We start from the raw sequence: 12,565 nt of genomic DNA, 5'->3' as shown, positions 1-12,565 counted from the left end.
GCCCTAGGCACATGTAGTGCACTCTAATAGGGACTTACAGGTAGATTAAATAGTCAATCATGGATAAACCAATCAATAGTACAATTTACACAGAGAGCATATGCACTTTAGCACTGGTTAGCAGTGGTAAAGTGCTCAGAGGTCAAAAGCCAACAACAGCAGGTCAGAAAAAATAGGAGGAAGGAGGCAAAAAGTTTGGGGATGTCCCTGTCAAAAAGCCAGGTCCAACACTGGCGCACAAAGGGGTGCCTCGCACCGATGCAGGCTCCCTTGCACCATGGTGCCTGCATCACAGACAGGATTGTTACTGTGCAGGAAGGGTCAGAAATGTGCTGTATCTACAAGATATGTCTAATTTCTGTCCTCTCCCCCTGTGCTGGCGCACAAAGGGCTGCCTTGCACCGATGCAAGCTCCCTTGCACCATGGTGCCTGCATCGCAGACAGGATTGTTACTGTGCAGGAATGGTCAGAAATGCGCTGTATCTACAAGATATGGCTCAGTACTGTCCTCTCCCCCTGAACTACCGCACAAAGGGCTGCCTCGCACCGATGCAGGCTCCCTTGCACCATGGTGCCTGCATCGCAGCCAGGATTGTTACTGTGCAGGAAGGGTCAGAAATGCGCTGTATCTACAAGATATGGCTCAGTACTGTCCTCTCCCCCTGCGCTGGTGCACAAAGGGCTGCCTTGCACAGATGCAGGCTCCCTTGCACCACAGTGCCTGCATCGCAGACAGGAATGTTACTGTGCAGGAAGGGTCAGAAATGCGCTGTATCTACAAGATATGGCTCAGTACTGTCCTCTCCCCCTGCGCTGGTGCACAAAGGGCTGCCTTGCACCGATGCAGGCTCCCTTGCACCATGGTGCCTGCATCACAGACAGGATTGTTACTGTGCAGGAAGGGTCAGAAATGCGCTGTATCTACAAGATATGGCTCAGTACTGTCCTCTCCCCCTGCGCTGGTGCACAAAGAGCTGCCTTGCACCGATGCAGGCTCCCTTGCACCACAGTGCTTGCATCGCAGACAGGATTGTTATTGTGCAGGAAGGGTCAGAAATGCGCTGTATCTACAAGATATGTCTCATTTCTGCCCTCTCCCCCTATGCTGGCGCACAAAGGGCTGCCTCGCACCGATGCAGGCTCCCTTGCACCATGGTGCCTGCATCACAGACAGGATTGTTACTGTGCAGGAAGGGTCAGAAATGCGCTGTATCTACAAGATATGTCTAATTTCTGTCCTCTCCCCCTGTGCTGGCGCACTTCGGGCTGCCTAGCACCGATGCAGGCTCCCTTGCACCATGGTGCCTGCATCGCAGACAGGATTGTTACTGCGCAGGAAGGGTCAGAAATGCGCTGTATCTACAAGATATGGCTCAGTACTGTCCGCTCCCCCTGCGCTGGCGCACAAAGGGCTGCCTTGCACCGATGCAGGCTCCCTTGCACCACAGTGCCTGCATCGCAGACAGGATTGTTACTGTGGAGGAAGGGTCAGAAATGCACTGTATCTACAAGATATGGCTCAGTACTGTCCTCTCCCCATGCGCTGGTGCACAAAGGGCTGCCTTGCACCGATGCAGGCTCCCTTGCACCACAGTGCCTACATCGCAGACAGGATTGTTATTGTGCAGGAAGGGTCAGAAATGCACTGTATCTACAAGATATGTCTAATTTCTGCCCTCTCCCCCTGTGCTGGCGCACAAAGGGCTGCCTCGCACTGATGCAGGCTCCCTTGCACCATGGTGCCTGCATCACAGATAGGATTGTTACTGTGCAGGAAGGGTCAGAAATGCGCTGTATCTACAAGATATGTCTAATTTCTGTCCTCTCCCCCTGTGCTGGCGCACAAAGGGCTGCCTTGACCCGATGCAGGCTCCCTTGCACCATGGTGCCTGCATCGCAGACAGGATTGTTACTGTGCAGGAAGGGTCAGAAATGCGCTGTATCTACAAGATATGGCTCAGTACTGTCCGCTCCCCCGCGCTTCCGCACAATGGGCTGCCTTGCACCGATGCAGGCTCCCTTGCACCACAGTGCCTGCATCGCAGACAGGATTGTTACTGTGCAGGAAGGGTCAGAAATGCGCTGTATCTACAAGATATGGCTCAGTACTGTCCTCTCCCCCTGTGCTGGTGCACAAAGGGCTGCCTTGCACCGATGCAGGCTCCCTTGCACCATGGTGCCTGCATTGCAGACAGGATTGTTACTGTGCAGGAAGGGTCAGAAATGCGCTGTACCTACAAGATATGGCTCAGTACTGTCCGCTCCCCCTGCGCTGCCGCACAAAGGGCTGCCTCGCACCGATGCAGGCTCCCTTGCACCACAGTGCCTGCATCGCACACAGGATTGTTACTGTGCAGGAAGGGTCAGAAATGCGCTGTATCCACAAGATATGTCTCATTTCTGCCCTCTCCCCCTGTGCTGGCGCACAAAGGGCTGCCTTGCACCGATGCAGGCTCCCTTGCACTACAGTGCCTGCATCGCAGACAGGATTGTTACTGTGCAGGAAGGGTCAGAAATGCGCTGTACCTACAAGATATGGCTCAGTACTGTCCGCTCCCCCTGCGCTGCCGCACAAAGGGCTTCCTCGCACCGATGCAGGCTCCCTTGCACCATGGTGCCTGCATCGCAGACAGGATTGTTACTGTGCAGGAAGGGTCAGAAATGCGCTGTATCTACAAGATATGGCTCAGTACTGTCCACTCCCCCTGCGCTGCCGCACAAAGGGCTGCCTTGCACCAATGCAGGCTCCCTTGCACCATGGTGCCTGCATCGCAGACAGGATTGTTATTGTGCAGGAAGGGTCAGAAATGCGCTGTATCTACAAGATATGGCTCAGTACTGTCCTCTCCCCCTGTGCTGCCGCACAAAGGGCTGCCTTGCACCGATGCAGGCTTCCTTGCACCATGGTGCCTGCATCACAGACAGGATTGTTACTGTGCAGGAAGGGTCAGAAATGCGCTGTATCTACAAGATATGGCTCAGTACTGTCTGCTCCCCCTGCGCTGGTGCACAAAGGGCTGCCTCGCACCGATGCAGGCTCCCTTGCACCATGGTGCCTGCATCGCAGACAGGATTGTTATTGTGCAGGAAGGGTCAGAAATGCGCTGTATCTACAAGATATGGCTCAGTACTGTCCTCTCCCCCTGTGCTGGTGCACAAAGGGCTGCCTTGCACCGATGCAGGCTCCCTTGCACCATGGTGCCTGCATCGCAGACAGGATTGTTACTGTGCAGGAAGGGTCAGAAATGCGCTGTATCTACAAGATATGGCTCAGTTCTGTCCTCTCCCCCTGCGCTGGTGCACAAAGGGCTGCCTTGCACCGATGCAGGCTCCCTTGCACCATGGTGCCTGCATCACAGACAGGATTGTTACTGTGCAGGAAGGGTCAGAAATGCGCTGTATCTACAAGATATGGCTCAGTACTGTCCTCTCCCCCTGCGCTGGTGCACAAAGAGCTGCCTTGCACCGATGCAGGCTCCCTTGCACCACAGTGCTTGCATCGCAGACAGGATTGTTATTGTGCAGGAAGGGTCAGAAATGCGCTGTATCTACAAGATATGTCTAATTTCTGCCCTCTCCCCCTATGCTGGCGCACAAAGGGCTGCCTCGCACCGATGCAGGCTCCCTTGCACCATGGTGCCTGCATCACAGACAGGATTGTTACTGTGCAGGAAGGGTCAGAAATGCGCTGTATCTACAAGATATGTCTAATTTCTGTCCTCTCCCCCTGTGCTGGCGCACTTCGGGCTGCCTAGCACCGATGCAGGCTCCCTTGCACCATGGTGCCTGCATCGCAGACAGGATTGTTACTGCGCAGGAAGGGTCAGAAATGCACTGTATCTACAAGATATGGCTCTGTACTGTCCGCTCCCCCTGCGCTGGCGCACAAAGGGCTGCCTTGCACCGATGCAGGCTCCCTTGCACCATGGTGCCTACATCGCAGACAGGATTGTTATTGTGCAGGAAGGGTCAGAAATGCGCTGTATCTACAAGATATGTCTAATTTCTGCCCTCTCCCCCTGTGCTGGCGCACAAAGGGCTGCCTCGCACTGATGCAGGCTCCCTTGCACCATGGTGCCTGCATCACAGATAGGATTGTTACTGTGCAGGAAGGGTAAGAAATGCGCTGTATCTACAAGATATGTCTAATTTCTGTCCTCTCCCCCTGTGCTGGCGCACAAAGGGCTGCCTTGCACCGATGCAGGCTCCCTTGCACCATGGTGCCTGCATCGCAGACAGGATTGTTACTGTGCAGGAAGGGTCAGAAATGCGCTGTATCTACAAGATATGGCTCAGTACTGTCCGCTCCCCCGTGCTTCCGCACAATGGGCTGCCTTGCACCGATGCAGGCTCCCTTGCACCACAGTGCCTGCATCGCAGACAGGATTGTTACTGTGCAGGAAGGGTCAGAAATGCGCTGTATCTACAAGATATGGCTCAGTACTGTCCTCTCCCCCTGTGCTGGTGCACAAAGGGCTGCCTTGCACCGATGCAGGCTCCCTTGCACCATGGTGCCTGCATTGCAGACAGGATTGTTACTGTGCAGGAAGGGTCAGAAATGCGCTGTACCTACAAGATATGGCTCAGTACTGTCCGCTCCCCCTGCGCTGCCGCACAAAGGGCTGCCTCGCACCGATGCAGGCTCCCTTGCACCACAGTGCCTGCATCGCACACAGGATTGTTACTGTGCAGGAAGGGTCAGAAATGCGCTGTATCCACAAGATATGTCTCATTTCTGCCCTCTCCCCCTGTGCTGGCGCACAAAGGGCTGCCTTGCACCGATGCAGGCTCCCTTGCACCACAGTGCCTGCATCGCAGACAGGATTGTTACTGTGCAGGAAGGGTCAGAAATGCGCTGTACCTACAAGATATGGCTCAGTACTGTCCGCTCCCCCTGCGCTGCCGCAGAAAGGGCTGCCTCGCACCGATGCAGGCTCCCTTGCACCATGGTGCCTGCATCACAGACAGGATTGTTACTGTGCAGGAAGGGTCAGAAATGCGCTGTATCTACAAGATATGGCTCAGTACTGTCCGCTCCCCCTGCGCTGCCGCACAAAGGGCTGCCTTGCACCGATGCAGGCTCCCTTGCACCATGGTGCCTGCATCGCAGACAGGATTGTTATTGTGCAGGAAGGGTCAGAAATGCGCTGTATCTACAAGATATGGCTCAGTACTGTCCTCTCCCCCTGTGCTGCCGCACAAAGGGCTGCCTTGCACCGATGCAGGCTTCCTTGCACCATGGTGCCTGCATCACAGACAGGATTGTTACTGTGCAGGAAGGGTCAGAAATGCACTGTATCTACAAGATATGGCTCAGTAGTGTCTGCTCCCCCTGCGCTGGTGCACAAAGGGCTGCCTCGCACCGATGCAGGCTCCCTTGCACCATGGTGCCTGCATCGCAGACAGGATTGTTATTGTGCAGGAAGGGTCAGAAATGCGCTGTATCTACAAGATATGGCTCAGTACTGTCCTCTCCCCCTGTGCTGGTGCACAAAGGGCTGCCTTGCACCGATGCAGGCTCCCTTGCACCATGGTGCCTGCATCGCAGACAGGATTGTTACTGTGCAGGAAGGGTCAGAAATGCGCTGTATCTACAAGATATGGCTCAGTACTGTCCTCTCCCCCTGCGCTGGTGCACAAAGGGCTGCCTTGCACCGATGCAGGCTCCCTTGCACCATGGTGCCTGCATCACAGACAGGATTGTTACTGTGCAGGAAGGGTCAGAAATGCGCTGTATCTACAAGATATGGCTCAGTACTGTCCTCTCCCCCTGCGCTGGTGCACAAAGAGCTGCCTTGCACCGATGCAGGCTCCCTTGCACCACAGTGCTTGCATCGCAGACAGGATTGTTATTGTGCAGGAAGGGTCAGAAATGCGCTGTATCTACAAGATATGTCTCATTTCTGCCCTCTCCCCCTATGCTGGCGCACAAAGGGCTGCCTCGCACCGATGCAGGCTCCCTTGCACCATGGTGCCTGCATCACAGACAGGATTGTTACTGTGCAGGAAGGGTCAGAAATGCGCTGTATCTACAAGATATGTCTAATTTCTGTCCTCTCCCCCTGTGCTGGCGCACTTCGGGCTGCCTAGCACCGATGCAGGCTCCCTTGCACCATGGTGCCTGCATCGCAGACAGGATTGTTACTGCGCAGGAAGGGTCAGAAATGCACTGTATCTACAAGATATGGCTCTGTACTGTCCGCTCCCCCTGCGCTGGCGCACAAAGGGCTGCCTTGCACCGATGCAGGCTCCCTTGCACCACAGTGCCTGCATCGCAGACAGGATTGTTACTGTGCAGGAAGGGTCAGAAATGCACTGTATCTACAAGATATGGCTCAGTACTGTCCTCTCCCCATGCGCTGGTGCACAAAGGGCTGCCTTGCACCGATGCAGGCTCCCTTGCACCACAGTGCCTACATCGCAGACAGGATTGTTATTGTGCAGGAAGGGTCAGAAATGCGCTGTATCTACAAGATATGTCTAATTTCTGCCCTCTCCCCCTGTGCTGGCGCACAAAGGGCTGCCTCGCACTGATGCAGGCTCCCTTGCACCATGGTGCCTGCATCACAGATAGGATTGTTACTGTGCAGGAAGGGTCAGAAATGCGCTGTATCTACAAGATATGTCTAATTTCTGTCCTCTCCCCCTGTGCTGGCGCACAAAGGGCTGCCTTGCACCGATGCAGGCTCCCTTGCACCATGGTGCCTGCATCGCAGACAGGATTGTTACTGTGCAGGAAGGGTCAGAAATGCGCTGTATCTACAAGATATGGCTCAGTACTGTCCGCTCCCCCGCGCTTCCGCACAATGGGCTGCCTTGCACCGATGCAGGCTCCCTTGCACCACAGTGCCTGCATCGCAGACAGGATTGTTACTGTACAGGAAGGGTCAGAAATGCGCTGTATCTACAAGATATGGCTCAGTACTGTCCTCTCCCCCTGTGCTGGTGCACAAAGGGCTGCCTTGCACCAATGCAGGCTCCCTTGCACCATGGTGCCTGCATTGCAGACAGGATTGTTACTGTGCAGGAAGGGTCAGAAATGCGCTGTACCTACAAGATATGGCTCAGTACTGTCCGCTCCCCCTGCGCTGCCGCACAAAGGGCTGCCTCGCACCGATGGAGGCTCCCTTGCACCACAGTGCCTGCATCACACACAGGATTGTTACTGTGCAGGAAGGGTCAGAAATGCGCTGTATCCACAAGATATGTCTCATTTCTGCCCTCTCCCCCTGTGCTGGCGCACAAAGGGCTGCCTTGCACCGATGCAGGCTCCCTTGCACCACAGTGCCTGCATCGCAGACAGGATTGTTACTGTGCAGGAAGGGTCAGAAATGCGCTGTACCTACAAGATATGGCTCAGTACTGTCCGCTCCCCCTGCGCTGCCGCACAAAGGGCTGCCTCGCACCGATGCAGGCTCCCTTGCACCATGGTGCCTGCATCGCAGACAGGATTGTTACTGTGCAGGAAGGGTCAGAAATGCGCTGTATCTACAAGATATGGCTCAGTACTGTCCGCTCCCCCTGCGTTGCCGCACAAAGGGCTGCCTTGCACCGATGCAGGCTCCCTTGCACCATGGTGCCTGCATCGCAGACAGGATTGTTATTGTGCAGGAAGGGTCAGAAATGCGCTGTATCTACAAGATATGGCTCAGTACTGTCCTCTCCCCCTGTGCTGCCGCACAAAGGGTTGCCTTGCACCGATGCAGGCTTCCTTGCACCATGGTGCCTGCATCACAGACAGGATTGTTACTGTGCAGGAAGGGTCAGAAATGCGCTGTATCTACAAGATATGGCTCAGTACTGTCTGCTCCCCCTGCGCTGGTGCACAAAGGGCTGCCTCGCACCGATGCAGGCTCCCTTGCACCATGGTGCCTGCATCGCAGACAGGATTGTTATTGTGCAGGAAGGGTCAGAAATGCGCTGTATCTACAAGATATGGCTCAGTACTGTCCTCTCCCCCTGCGCTGGTGCACAAAGGGCTGCCTTGCACCGATGCAGGCTCCCTTGCACCATGGTGCCTGCATCACAGACAGGATTGTTACTGTGCAGGAAGGGTCAGAAATGCGCTGTATCTACAAGATATGGCTCAGTACTGTCCTCTCCCCCTACGCTGGTGCACAAAGAGCTGCCTTGCACCGATGCAGGCTCCCTTGCACCACAGTGCTTGCATCGCAGACAGGATTGTTATTGTGCAGGAAGGGTCAGAAATGCGCTGTATCTACAAGATATGTCTCATTTCTGCCCTCTCCCCCTATGCTGGCGCACAAAGGGCTGCCTCGCACCGATGCAGGCTCCCTTGCACCATGGTGCCTGCATCACAGACAGGATTGTTACTGTGCAGGAAGGGTCAGAAATGTGCTGTATCTACAAGATATGTCTAATTTCTGTCCTCTCCCCCTGTGCTGGCGCACTTCGGCCTGCCTAGCACCGATGCAGGCTCCCTTGCACCATGGTGCCTGCATCGCAGACAGGATTGTTACTGCGCAGGAAGGGTCAGAAATGCACTGTATCTACAAGATATGGCTCTGTACTGTCCGCTCCCCCTGCGCTGGCGCACAAAGGGCTGCCTTGCACCGATGCAGGCTCCCTTGCACCATGGTGCCTGCATCGCAGACAGGATTGTTATTGTGCAGGAAGGGTCAGAAATGCGCTGTATCTACAAGATATGGCTCAGTACTGTCCTCTCCCCCTGTGCTGCCGCACAAAGGGCTGCCTTGCACCGATGCAGGCTTCCTTGCACCATGGTGCCTGCATCACAGACAGGATTGTTACTGTGTAGGAAGGGTCAGAAATGCGCTGTATCTACAAGATATGGCTCAGTACTGTCCTCTCCCCCTGTGCTGGTGCACAAAGGGCTGCCTTGCACCGACGCAGGCTCCCTTGCACCATGGTGCCTGCATCGCAGACAGGATTGTTACTGTGCAGGAAGGGTCAGAAATGCGCTGTACCTACAAGATATGGCTCAGTACTGTCCGCTCCCCCTGCGCTGCCGCACAAAGGGCTGCCTCGCACCGATGCAGGCTCCCTTGCTCCACAGTGCCTGCATCGCACACAGGATTGTTACTGTGCAGGAAGGGTCAGAAATGCGCTGTATCCACAAGATATGTCTCATTTCTGCCCTCTCCCCCTGTGCTGGCGCACAAAGGGCTGCCTTGCACCGATGCAGGCTCCCTTGCACCATGGTGCCTGCATCACAGACAGGATTGTTACTGTGCAGGAAGGGTCAGAAATGCGCTGTATCTACAAGATATGTCTCATTTCTGCCCTCTCCCCCTATGCTGGCGCACAAAGGGGTGCCTCGCACCGATGCAGGCTCCCTTGCACTACAGTGCCTGCATCGCAGACAGGATTGTTACTGTGCAGGAAGGGTCAGAAATGCACTGTATCTACAAGATATGGCTCAGTACTGTCCTCTACCCCTGCGCTGGTGCACAAAGGGCTGCCTTGCACCTTTGCAGGCTCCCTTGCACCACAGTGCCTGCATCACAGACAGGATTGTTATTGTGCAGGAAGGGTCAGAAATGCGCTGTATCTACAAGATATGTCTCATTTCTGCCCTCTCCCAGTATGCTGGCGCACAAAGGGGTGCCTCGCACCGATGCAGGCTCCCTTGCACCATGGTGCCTGCATCACAGACAGGATTGTTACTGTGCAGGAAGGGTCAGAAATGCGCTGTATCTACAAGATATGTCTCATTTCTATCCTCTCCCCCTGTGCTGGCGCACAAAGGGCTGCCTTGCACCGATGCAGGCTCCCTTGCACCATGGTGCCTGCATCGCAGACAGGATTGTTACTGTGCAGGAATGGTCAGAAATGCGCTGTATCTACAAGATATGGCTCAGTACTGTCCTCTCCCCCTGCGCTGCCGCACAAAGGGCTGCCTCGCACCGATGCAGGCTCCCTTGCACCATGGTGCCTGCATCGCAGACAGGATTGTTACTGTGCAGGAATGGTCAGAAATGCGCTGTATCTACAAGATATGTCTCATTTCTGTCCTCTCCCCCTGTGCTGGCGCACAAAGGGCTGCATTGCACCGATGCAGGCTCCCTTGCACCATGGTGCCTGCATCGCAGACAGGATTGTTACTGTGCAGGAAGGGTCAGAAATGCGCTGTATCTACAAGATATGTCTCATTTCTGTCCTCTCCCCCTGTGCTGGCGCACAAAGGGCTGCCTTGCACCGATGCAGGCTCCCTTGCACCATGGTGCCTGCATCGCAGACAGGATTGTTACTGTGCAGGAATGGTCAGAAATGCGCTGTATCTACAAGATATGGCTCAGTACTGTCCTCTCCCCCTGCGCTGCCGCACAAAGGGCTGCCTCGCACCGATGCAGGCTCCCTTGCACCATGGTGCCTGCATCGCAGACAGGATTGTTACTGTGCAGGAATGGTCAGAAATGCGCTGTATCTACAAGATATGTCTCATTTCTGTCCTCTCCCCCTGTGCTGGCGCACAAAGGGCTGCATTGCACCGATGCAGGCTCCCTTGCACCATGGTGCCTGCATCGCAGACAGGATTGTTACTGTGCAGGAAGGGTCAGAAATGCGCTGTATCTACAAGATATGGCTCAGTACTGTCCTCTCCCCCTGCGCTGGTGCACAAAGGGCTGCCTTGCACCGATGCAGGCTCCCTTGCACCATGGTGCCTGCATCACAGACAGGATTGTTACTGTGCAGGAAGGGTCAGAAATGCGCTGTATCTACAAGATATGGCTCAGTACTGTCCTCTCCCCCTGCGCTGGTGCACAAAGAGCTGCCTTGCACCGATGCAGGCTCCCTTGCACCACAGTGCTTGCATCGCAGACAGGATTGTTATTGTGCAGGAAGGGTCAGAAATGCGCTGTATCTACAAGATATGTCTCATTTCTGCCCTCTCCCCCTATGCTGGCGCACAAAGGGCTGCCTCGCACCGATGCAGGCTCCCTTGCACCATGGTGCCTGCATCACAGACAGGATTGTTACTGTGCAGGAAGGGTCAGAAATGCGCTGTATCTACAAGATATGTCTAATTTCTGTCCTCTCCCCCTGTGCTGGCGCACTTCGGGCTGCCTAGCACCGATGCAGGCTCCCTTGCACCATGGTGCCTGCATCGCAGACAGGATTGTTACTGCGCAGGAAGGGTCAGAAATGCACTGTATCTACAAGATATGGCTCTGTACTGTCCGCTCCCCCTGCGCTGGCGCACAAAGGGCTGCCTTGCACCGATGCAGGCTCCCTTGCACCACAGTGCCTGCATCGCAGACAGGATTGTTACTGTGCAGGAAGGGTCAGAAATGCACTGTATCTACAAGATATGGCTCAGTACTGTCCTCTCCCCATGCGCTGGTGCACAAAGGGCTGCCTTGCACCGATGCAGGCTCCCTTGCACCACAGTGCCTACATCGCAGACAGGATTGTTATTGTGCAGGAAGGGTCAGAAATGCGCTGTATCTACAAGATATGTCTAATTTCTGCCCTCTCCCCCTGTGCTGGCGCACAAAGGGCTGCCTCGCACTGATGCAGGCTCCCTTGCACCATGGTGCCTGCATCACAGATAGGATTGTTACTGTGCAGGAAGGGTCAGAAATGCGCTGTATCTACAAGATATGTCTAATTTCTGTCCTCTCCCCCTGTGCTGGCGCACAAAGGGCTGCCTTGCACCGATGCAGGCTCCCTTGCACCATGGTGCCTGCATCGCAGACAGGATTGTTACTGTGCAGGAAGGGTCAGAAATGCGCTGTATCTACAAGATATGGCTCAGTACTGTCCGCTCCCCCGCGCTTCCGCACAATGGGCTGCCTTGCACCGATGCAGGCTCCCTTGCACCACAGTGCCTGCATCGCAGACAGGATTGTTACTGTGCAGGAAGGGTCAGAAATGCGCTGTATCTACAAGATATGGCTCAGTACTGTCCTCTCCCCCTGTGCTGGTGCACAAAGGGCTGCCTTGCACCGATGCAGGCTCCCTTGCACCATGGTGCCTGCATTGCAGACAGGATTGTTACTGTGCAGGAAGGGTCAGAAATGCGCTGTACCTACAAGATATGGCTCAGTACTGTCCGCTCCCCCTGCGCTGCCGCACAAAGGGCTGCCTCGCACCGATGGAGGCTCCCTTGCACCACAGTGCCTGCATCGCAGACAGGATTGTTACTGTGCAGGAAGGGTCAGAAATGCGCTGTACCTACAAGATATGGCTCTGTACTGTCCGCTCCCCCTGCGCTGCCGCACAAAGGGCTGCCTCGCACCGATGCAGGCTCCCTTGCACCATGGTGCCTGCATCGCAGACAGGATTGTTACTGTGCAGGAAGGGTCAGAAATGCGCTGTATCTACAAGATATGGCTCAGTACTGTCCGCTCCCCCTGCGCTGCCGCACAAAGGGCTGCCTTGCACCGATGCAGGCTCCCTTGCACCATGGTGCTTGCATCGCAGACAGGATTGTTATTGTGCAGGAAGGGTCAGAAATGCGCTGTATCTACAAGATATGGCTCAGTACTGTCCTCTCCCCCTGTGCTGCCGCACAAAGGGTTGCCTTGCACCGATGCAGGCTTCCTTGCACCATGGTGCCTGCATCACAGACAGGATTGT

The sequence above is a fragment of the Pleurodeles waltl genome, chromosome 9 (genome assembly GCF_031143425.1).
Source record: "Pleurodeles waltl isolate 20211129_DDA chromosome 9, aPleWal1.hap1.20221129, whole genome shotgun sequence".
Classification (NCBI taxonomy): Eukaryota; Metazoa; Chordata; class Amphibia; order Caudata; family Salamandridae; genus Pleurodeles; species Pleurodeles waltl.
The sequence above is the reverse complement of the archived record's forward strand: the minus strand, read 5'-3'. Positions refer to the sequence as shown.